The following is an 8,621-nucleotide window of genomic DNA, read 5'->3' as shown; positions in this document are numbered from 1 at the left end:
TACTCACAACTTACATTTTAATAGTCATATAATTGAGTGTGTTTTGAGAGAAACTATTGTTAATATTATTTACATTTGTTTTCCAATGTCAGAAGCAAAAGCACAAAAGAGTATATAGCTTAAAATAAAGAAAAAGTTGTGGAGTTTACATACAAATTACATGATCCAGGTCAAAATATATAGCAATATAGAAATCTTTTCACTTTTCAAAAGTAACCATTTGAAATCCTTTAAAGAATTATTCTCTTCAAACATTTTGAAACAAATTTGCCTTTTGATTGGAACTATGTGTTTCATTATAAAGATGGAACACGATGTTCTGGCTTACATATTCTCTGCAGAAGGAGGTCCTTTTTTGTACTGAATTTTTAGCATATAGTAAAGATCCAGATTGTAAAAAAAAATTAATTTCAGGCATGACAGACTGGAAGTATATATTGAACAGATCTGGGAACAGAAATGATGCAAATGCCTTTCTCCCAGCTTCTGAAAATTATGTAATGGACCAGAATTTCAAGATAGACTTCTGTTTAAGTGAAGCATGGACTTTCAATCAGAGGACAGTATCAAAAATGACTTTTGGAAAGCAAAGTATAAGGCAGTTTCCCACAAATGGTAGGTAGTTCCATGAGCATTGACTGTAGTGATATCATTATAGCTAAGCATCAGGATACTCACATATATTGTAATTATTAGTGGTGGTAACAGAACATGGATAGTAAACATTTATTCTGAATGAGCAAGAGCAGTAAAGGAAATTGACTCATGAAAGGAAGAAGACCAGTGATGCATTAAGAACTAGAAATAAAAATCAATAAAATTGTTTTAATTCTTCAGCATATAGCTATTATGTTTAAAGAATTATACATTTTGGTCAGTCACAATGATGATGGTAACATTTATATTGCCTATACATTGATTTTTATATTATTTAGTGTTTCTATCTCCAAGCAAATAAGAATACTGATAAGCTAATAAAAATACTTGAAAGATTTGTCCCTTCTTGTCATTAAAGTATTTAAAATATGGCAGTGGCAAAGAGTGCAACTGAATACTGCTAACCAGCTGCTATTATAAAAAAATTACCATAATGTGTTTGATAAATGACATTCAAAAATAATGAAAAATTAGTAATTCTAATACATTAAAATTAGTTCATTTATACTTGCATACATATACCTAGAATTAGAAATTTTTCTAATAATACATAACAGCTATCAATAGAACAGATGGATGGACTTTTAGAAAGGCTCTGTTAAACCATTCCACTTAAAAATTGTCTACAAATTTCAAGTCAATGCAATGCAACTCAACAAATGTTTTATCAAGAGTCTATTAATGTGCAATTTTTCCCTCAAAATGTTTCTAGAGAGGGAAGGAATAGGAAAGAAACACATCAAAATTTTTTTGTAAAAAAGACATGACAAATCACTCAAAAATACAAACAAAATGCTGTTGAAATATACAGGTATCTTAAACGTCTGAAGTATCAGCAAAGACTTAATGGGAGGGCTGACATCTGAGATGGTAATGTTAGAAAGAGCAAGAATTCAACGTGAAGAGCTATGAAGGGGGACTTCATTCAAGGGTGAAAACCAGTGGAAGTCCACACTCATAAAATTACTTATAATAAAACTCTATAAAGCCATTAGCTTACTTCCACTCAGTATAAGGTAAAAGATCTATAAGAGACATTGGTGATATTCAGTTATCCAACCACTCAGAAACCCTAAGTAGCCAGGGCTTTTCTAAAAGCAGCTTGTGCAAGATGAATTTTCAATTCTATCTCTACCTCTAATCTATCACCAATTATTTATTTATTTCTGCTTTTCAATTATGATATATCTGTAAAATAGCTGCTACTTAATTTTATCATTGACGAAGTAAATAGTACACACACACACACACACACACACACACACACACGTGTTTGCTGTTCTCAAAATATCACCCTGATGACATGACCACAGAATTTATAAACCTTCCAACCTTACTCTGTGAAATAACTTTCGTAGAAATTTTCAGAATGATCTCACCCAAACTCATGTCTTTAAGATAATGTATAGGTGAAATTCTATGCCACATAGACTCCTGATTTTAAATTCTCATAAGGATAAGATTTGTGTTATGAGAAAAACAATACATAAGAATTGGAAAGATAAATGAGCAGAAATGTAACATATTAGTAAAATAGAGAGAAAAGGAGAAAATGTGCGTAATTAGCTTAATCGCTTCTACGATATATATTCAAAGTATTTTCAATATTTTTAGTCACAAAAATATATTTTTAATATTTGAAATTACGGTTAATGCCTTAAATTCCTATTGTTTCATCATCTTCAGTAAATTTTCCTGAATATTTTTTACTAGTTACATTTTTTATTTCTCTAGTGTCTTTTAAGTAGATCCAAGCTGACATCTTTATTTCAATGTAAAAGCTTTAATAAGTATATATTTTTAAACACTCTTTTTGCTCTTAGAATTTTCTTTTATATCAAATGGAATAGTAAACGGCCATATACTATTTAATGGCGATAGAAATGCGTAACTGTTCTGGAATCATTTCATCCTTCTTTACTTATGGTATGCTATTTTCCTGTTACTTTCTTGTTCTAATAATACTTCTTGATATCCTCATATCTCAATGTCTTTTTATATGCTCCCTCCTCCAAGAAGTCTTTCAAAATAAAATGAAATATAATAATAATGATATATTTCTTATTGTTTTTACTTGGCTGGCACTGAGCTAAATGTTTTTCATCTATTATCTCCTTCAATATTCATAGAAACCCTCTAAGGAAATATTGTCAACTCATTTGATAAGGAAATCAAGGGTCAACATGGTTCAAGCAACATCCAACTCTGTCAGTTTCCAAAGAGCAGCTTGCTCTTCGTGTGTGTGTGTGTGTGTGTGTGTGTGTGTGTGTGTGTGTGAATCTCATCCTTTTCCACATGATCATATGCAAATATATATGGATGAGTTTGTGTGTGCAAATACATATATATGTATGTATGAATGTGTATATATGTGCAAATATGTATAGATGGATGTGTTTGTGTGTGTATTGCTACTGATTTTTGTTGAAGATTACAGCCAGTCTTTTTATATCTGCCTGCAGATTGAATCATAAAATGGTTAAGTGAAATGATAGTCTTATTCATAGTCTTTACCCAGTCTTCATAGAGCCTTCGCATTTTCATTAACACAGTAACTGCCAGATAATAGTTACTCAATAAATTATTGTTGATTGAATAGCAAAAAAATCTCTAAATATACCTAGAGAACTGTCTGAACAGAGTAATAAACTCCTTAAATTCTTATATTTTCATTCATTATTGCCCACACAGCTGCTTTTTACTAGGAATAATATTTTCTATTCATTACATTTTCTCCATTTTAAGCATGTTTTCAGGAAATTTGCCTATTACTAAGAATAATATGTTCTGAAAGTGTCAAATTTGATTTTGCATAACAAAAATGATTACAGATTAAACATTTTTTTTATCACAAATCACCTTTCTTAGTAGGAAAAGTAAGAAATAATTTTTTTTTCCAGGGATCTTCTTTTTCAGTTGATACTAATTAGATTTTTTTAAACCAAGTTTAAAGCTCACACTGTTCTGGCTTGAACAGTGCCAAGTGATAATCCAATGTGACATACATTTCCTATAGCAATAACATTTTGGCAGATAAACTCCCCAATGAGAAACAACCATTCCTATGCATAGATGAATTTTGTGATAGAACGCAAATGAAAAAAAAAAAAAAAAAAAAAAAAAAAAAGTAACAGAATTTTCAGAAAATACTCCACAGTATAATGAATCCCCTTTCCATATTTACAGAAAGTGCCTCAATCCATAGAGGGTAAAAACATTGAATATCTAATAAACAATACATCACAGATTCCTCATTGTCCTTGGAATGTTGATAGAATAACTGATTATTATTTATACTAAAATTCATTCCTAGAAATCTTGTATCCTTTCCCTTCATTATGCAATGCTGTCTTGGACCTGGGAGTCTGGAAATGTGGAAATTATAACACTTTGACACACCATGTAAATGAGGTATCACAGTAACATGCTATTTAAATAAAGTTTGGAACAAACATTCAGTAGGGAAGTTTGGAAAACTTATAACGAGATTACCTCATAACTTCTTTTTGTAAGAATATTCTTGTATTTCCCCCCAGCCATTTTTAATTCCAACAAGAAGATACAGTGAGCCAATTTGGCACTCCAGCAGCAAAGCTGCATATTGTATGATTGTGGCAATTAGTCAGGAGATGAGCTCTTCCTTTCCTTTATGTAGATAATATTTCACTTGAGATATCTTTATCTCTCTGATGGAAATACCTGTATTGGATATTATCAATCTCAATCAACAAGATATTTTCCATCTTCAGTTCTGAAATTGAGGCTAACATGGGACGGTAATAGAAGTTTCCAGGTTAGCCTATGTGCTTTATTCAATTTCTACATGTTATTTTCATGATTAGTTGCAAGACCTAGACAACTGGATGCCTGTGGAAAGCTTTAGGAGAGATACAATTTTGAAGTTTCTTTTTAAAATGTAATAAGTGTATTTTTAAAATATCATGGCTATAGCAGCACAAATGACTAGCCATAGTTAGGGATGCCACCTGTGGCCATGCAAAAAAGAATAAAATGAAAATATCTCATTTTTGGAACATAAACCCATATCTTTAGAACTGTGCTGTTTTTAGGGGCATTTATTTGCTAATGAGCTAGAATCCAAAAATGTATATATTTAGAAATAAAATGATGTAAGCCTAAGGGAATTAAAAATTCAGATTTCCTTGGGCAAACCTTAGTCAGACAGGCTTCATACACCTCCAAATATTTATCTGTTAAAATTAAATATTTCTTTACCTTTCTAGAATTCAAGAGCTGCTAACTAGGGGTGGCTTGGAAACGTCATCTGGTGTCTGTCTCGCATCTGTGGCAGCACCTGAAATCTACACTTCCTATGTTTTCTATAGTTTTTGGATTCCAATCAGAGACCCCGGCCCTTCTTTTCAATTTTTTCCTTTTATATCTTCTTCTGAATGTCTTATGGTAAACAAGCATTTAATATGAAACTTCTTTCTGTAAACAAATTAGATAAGTTCCAACAGGCTAAAAACCAGAGAGAGCAAAGAACTATTCCACAGAAGAATCTGGCAAGGGAGGCCCAGACAGTCCCTCCCTCAATAAGCCAATGTATCTCCTCAGAAACTATTTCAGTCACCATGTGTTCTCTAAATAGCCTTCTGAAGAATTTCCCAAGGAGATTTCTTCCCAGTGCACTTAGGAAGGTTCCTTCCATTAGGGTGGGCTTTTCGGAAGAAGTAGATGAAAGAGACCATTAGTTCAGCTTACTAAAGATAGCTTGCCATATACTTTAATCCTGACAGGCGAAAAAAGACCAAAAACGTTGTAATGAAATAGCAGAATGCTTTCTGAATAACAGTATAAGGTTTTCAAATTCAAGTCTGGCTATCCCAATGCCAATACATATGTACACTGGAGTATGGAAAGCTATAGCTTATAAATAATCTATCTTTTAATGTTTTCATTCCTGAAACTATTTCCCAAAATAGTGCTCTATCTTTTTTAAAACTGTGGTCTTTCTTATTTATATGACTAGAGGAGTAAAAGCCAAATGATCATTTCACATCTCTTAGGCATCTTCAATGAAGAAAGCCACTTGTCAGTTTTATTTGCCCAAGTACTTTAAATTGATGAGTCATTTTTGAAGAAAAGCAATAGAATTTAATTCTAGTTCATTTGTGCTTTTTGCTCATTTCCAGCAGACTAGCTGAGAGAAAACTGAAGGAGACTAAAATCAGAGTGGATAGGATAAGCGATTGTACTTTCTTAATGCAGAATTTACCATAAAAACATTTTAATTTTTTATATTTATTATATGCTTAAAACATGTAGACTTAATTGTGCTGGTTATTTGCTTTGCTGAAATGTATTTTAAGTTTATATACATTAAAATAAAAATACTTCCACTTGGTAATATCCACTAAATCTACTTTTTAGCTATAAATCCTTTAATTTTTATTTTGCTTTTATTATATCTATGGTCAAAGAGACAACAATAGATGCATTGGTTTTTTTCTTTTGTTTGTGTGCATGTGTTCAAAAATCTTCAAATACTTTTATATTAAGTAATTGCCATTTTCTTATATGGAAGTATATCCCTTGTAGCTCTATCTGTTGATTTCTAAACATACATAAACATAGCTACTGACCATTGGCCACATTTTTATGACAGATTTTTAAATTATAACTTATTCTCTTAGGCCAACAAATGGTCATAATTTTAAGATAATGTGAGAGGAAAAATCATCTCTTTCTCCACAAACATCCACAACAAATACTAGCTCATTTTTGGTTCTCTTTTGTGGTAGTTTGCATGTAAGGAAAACTCAAAAGAAAGCAGTTCCTCGATTTTTATCCATTGATTAGATGTTAAGGGTTTTGTGATAGTACTTACATATTATTTAATAATTTCATCTGATTTGTAGTCTTTGATTTTTAAGTGAGACATTCTGAATACATTTTCTTCTCATAATCTCTTGTCTGTGTATACAAGAATGCCATTTATTATAAATTACATCTATTTGATTAAATCATTTTTTATTATTCATGAAAATATCACACCTTTAAACCATGTTCACTGAATTCTAACATTTTTTCCATGAAGATCAGGAAAACCTACCACTGAAAGGCACATGTTAGATTCTCTTGTTTTAACAGCTCAGAAAAATGTATTCTCCCAGTATTCCTTGAAATTTGATGAGTATTAGATTACCTATGAATTTTTTCTTTTGATAAGTTTTAATTAATGAAACCACTATCATTTCAGCCCCCACTATAAGCTAATATTGTAAAAAAGAGAATTAATTATGATACAAGACCTTTAGAAATCCTAGGTTTTACAAATTTCACCTTAAGATTATCAGACAACAGATTTTTAATAGCTGCTATCAGTCTATATTTATCGCAGTTCATTGTAAGAAGGGATTAGACATTATAAATCAGAAAGTGTTAATGATTACATAGCAAAGCATTATTGTGCTTTACTATGTAATCGAATATGTGAATAAAAATCTTGTGACTTTAAAGTCTATACAATACAAAGAAATCAGTGGAACTAGCTGATTTTCAAGTAAGTGCAGTCAGTTGAAAATCAGTTTAACAAATATAATTAAAATGACTAACTGGAAAATACACCAAATAAGACAAGCAAAGAGTTAAAATCCTTGTAACATGAAGAGCTCATAGATTAATATCAAAAAAAATAACACCTTGGCAAAGCAAACAAAGAGATAACTTGAAAAAGGGAATCACACATACTAGTTGTATGTACATGTGGGTTGTGTGTGAATATAAAAACATAAACAAGAAGAATATGCAGAACAGAAGTACTCTCTGGGGAGAAAGAGAAAGGAGAATATAAGGCATTTTAAAGATAGCTATAACATTCGATTCCAAAAGCAAATCAATCGATAAATGAAGATAATATTGTGAAATTGCTAATATTTTTGTCAATTTTTTCTGATAGGTTCAGAAGGATTTATTTTCCGTGCTTTTCCTATGTTCCTCATGTTTAAAATAAATTGTAATTTAAAAATAATCCTCAAATAATTTGCAATAGAAATATTAAAAAATGACCAATAATAAAATAACCATTAAGAGGTTTATCACACTAAAGTAATCAAAAATGTAATAAAAAGAATGATAAAAATTGGCAAAAAGCTATGAAAGATCTTAAAAATACTGGATGCTCAATGTTAGCATGGGTAGGATGACAAAGTCACATTCATACAATGCTGTGGGAGTGTAAATTGGCATAACCTTTATGAAAATCCATTTGGCAGTAGGTATAAAGAGCACGAAAATGTTCAGCTCATTTTGATCTAGTAATTCCATTTCTGGGAATCTAGCCTACAGACAAAAGACAAATGTGAAAAGAATATATAGGCACAAATATTCTGACCATTTATTCATCTTCTCAATGAATATTTATTTATAGAGCCCTTACTATGTGTCTGATATTTTATTAGACAGTAAGTCTACAGCAGGCATGGAGACAGATAAATTTTCCACAGACTTTGCCCATTGAAGCATTCTTTTTGTAAGAAGAAATTGAACACAGATTATCTAACAACACACACACACACACATATATATATATATAAATACTCACACACATATATAGCATATCTCACATAATTAAATAGCTATAATTTTATTGTATAAATTAGGATATACAATATGGTGTATATATAGTGAAATAGCAAACTATCAGTTTTATTGAGCAACTACTATGCACCAGGACCTATTTTAATCATAGTTACATGTATCACCTCATTTAATTCTCACGACAACCACATGAGGTATTATATTAGCTTTCTATTTCTCTTGTAACAAATTGCTACACCCTTAGTGGTTTAATAAAACAAAAGTTTTTTCTCTTACCAGTGTTAGAGGTCAAAAATCCAAACTGAGTCTCACTAGGCTAAACTCATGGTGTTGGTAGGGCCATGTTCCTATGGAGTCTCGCTCTGTAGCCCAGGATGGGGTGCAGTGGTGCAATCTTGGCT

Source organism: Cebus imitator, unplaced genomic scaffold (assembly GCF_001604975.1).
Source record: "Cebus imitator isolate Cc_AM_T3 unplaced genomic scaffold, Cebus_imitator-1.0 Scaffold16, whole genome shotgun sequence".
Lineage (NCBI taxonomy): Eukaryota > Metazoa > Chordata > Mammalia > Primates > Cebidae > Cebus > Cebus imitator.
The sequence above is the reverse complement of the archived record's forward strand: the minus strand, read 5'-3'. Positions refer to the sequence as shown.